Source organism: Portunus trituberculatus, chromosome 2 (assembly GCF_017591435.1).
Source record: "Portunus trituberculatus isolate SZX2019 chromosome 2, ASM1759143v1, whole genome shotgun sequence".
Classification (NCBI taxonomy): domain Eukaryota; kingdom Metazoa; phylum Arthropoda; class Malacostraca; order Decapoda; family Portunidae; genus Portunus; species Portunus trituberculatus.
In genome coordinates, this window is record NC_059256.1 from 12,834,311 (window position 1) to 12,836,810 (window position 2,500).

The following is a 2,500-nucleotide window of genomic DNA, read 5'->3' on the forward strand; positions in this document are numbered from 1 at the left end:
ATAGGGAGACTCATGTTTTGAGGGCATTTAAAGACAGTGACTATCTTAGAAAAGTACTATTTTAACTATGAAGGAAGGGAGGTAGGATAGTCAAAATTGGAGGGAAGGTGGAGGAGACATGGAGGAAGGTCTATATAGGTGGAGGAGCGTGGAGGTAACTTGTGGAGGGAGATATGGAGGAAAGAATTGAGAGAGATGGAGTGAAAAAAAAAATATACTAGATCTTTTTATACTATCTTAGAAAAGTACTATTTTAACTATGAAGGAAAGGAGGTAGGATAGTCAAAATTGGAGAGAAGGTGGAGGAGACATGGAGGAAGGTCTCTATAGGTGGAGGAGCGTGGAGGTAACTTGTGGAGGGAGATATGGAGGAAAGAATTGAGAGAGATGGAGAGAAAAAAAATATACTAGATCTTTTTTTACTATCTTGGAAAAGTACTATTTTAACTATGAAGGAAGGGAGGTAGGATAGTTAAAATTGGAGGGAAGGTGGAGGAGACATGGAGGAAGGTCTATATAGGTGGAGGAGCGTGGAGGTAACTTGTGGAGGGAGATATGGAGGAAAGAAGAGAGAGGCGTGTAGAGGAAAAATCTGAAAAAAATATCTGGTTTTCAGTTGAGACTATCATAGAAAAGTACTATTTTAACTATGAAGGAAGGGAGGTAGGATAGTCAAAATTGGAGGGAAGGTGGAGGAGACATGGAGGAAGGTCTATATAGGTGGAGGAGCGTGGAGGTAACTTGTGGAGGGAGATATGGAGGAAAGAAGAGAGAGAGGCGTGTAGTGGAAAAATCTAAAAAAAATATCTAGTTTTTAGTAGAGACTATCATAGAAAACTACTATTTTAACTATGAAGGAAGGGTGGTAGGATGGTCAAAATTGGAGGGAAGATGGAGGAGATATGGAGGAAGGTCTGTATAGGTGGAGGAGCGTGGAGGTAACTTGTGAAGGGAGATATGGAGGAAAGAATTGAGAGATGGAGAGAAAAAAAATATACTAGATCTTTTTACACTATCTTAGAAAAGTACTATTTTGACTATGATAGAAGAGTGGTAGGATAGTCAGACTTGGAGGGAAGGTGGAGGAAAGATGGAGGAAGGGCTGTGGTGGAGGAGAAGTGTGGAGGTAACTTGTGGAGCTGTAGAAATCACCAAATAGTCACCACAATGAATATGGAAACACGTCCTAGTACTGAAAGGGTTAATGCTGTTACTACTACTACTACTACTACTACTACTGATAATAGTAGTAGTAGCAGTAGTAGTAGTAGTAGTAGTAGTAGTAGTAGTAGTAACAATAATAATAGTGAAGGAAGGAGAAATGGAGGAAAATGAGAGAGAGAGAGAGAGAGAGAGAGAGAGAGAGAGAGAGAGAGAGAGAGAGAGAGAGAGAGAGAGAGAGAGAATCACCTGTACCCGCATCTGAGGTAGGCACGCTTCTCCACCACCTCCTCTCTCTCTCTCTCTCTCTCTCTCTCTCTCTCTCTCTCTCTCTCTCTCAATTTTATCAATACTACAACTACTGTTACTACTACTACTACTACTACTACTACTACTACTACTACTACTACTACTACTACTACTACTATTATTATTATTATTATTATTATTATTATTATTATTATTATTACTACTACTACTACTACTACTACTACTACTACTACTACTACTACTACTACTACTACTACTACTATTCATATATTTCTTCATGTGCTTATGCAACACACACACACACACACACACACACACACACACACACACACACACACACACACACACACACACACACACACACACACACACACACACGTGAAGAAGATATTATTATGTGTATTAACGGTTGTGTGTGTATTCTCTCTCTCTCTCTCTCTCTCTCTCTCTCTCTCTCTCTCTCTCTCTCTCTCTCTCTCTCTCTCTCTCTCTCTCAATAGACGTTGTTACAAATTAGGAGGTGGGTGCGTCGTCCTGAGAAAGAGAGAGAGAGAGAGAGAGAGAGAGAGAGAGAGAGAGAGAGAGAGCGTTGCCTGCATAAACTACTTTTGGCTGGCTGCCCAGTTGCAGTGATTTGAGCGAGAGAGAGAGAGAGAGAGAGAGAGAGAGAGAGAGAGAGAGAGAGAGAGAGAGAAGACATGTTTTGTAGTCATGTTTTCTCTCTCTCTCTCTCTCTCTCTCTCTCTCTCTCTCTCTCTCTCTCTCTCTCTCTACTGGTTTTAGGAAGAGAGGAAAATTATCAATTATATTTTTCCTCCTCCTCCTCCTCCTCCTCCTCCTCCTCCTCCTCCTCCTCCTCCTCCTCCTCCTCCTCCTCCTCCTCCTCCTCCTCCTCCTCTTCTTCTTCTTCTTCTTATTATTATTATTATTATTATTATTATTATTATTGTTATTATAATCACACGAGAGAGAGAGAGAGAGAGAGAGAGAGAGAGAGAGAGAGAGAGAGAGAGAGAGAGGCGCTTCTAGCATTGATCTACAGCGATAAGAAACACACACAGGTAGTAGC

General features: G+C 41.0%; 1 long non-coding RNA gene across 1 annotated transcript in view; it reads left to right on the plus strand.

Moving 5' to 3' along the window:
- Positions 1–2,500, plus strand: part of LOC123506140 — a 13,063-nt gene that overhangs the window by 9,664 nt on the left and 899 nt on the right. The window lies entirely within an intron of this gene.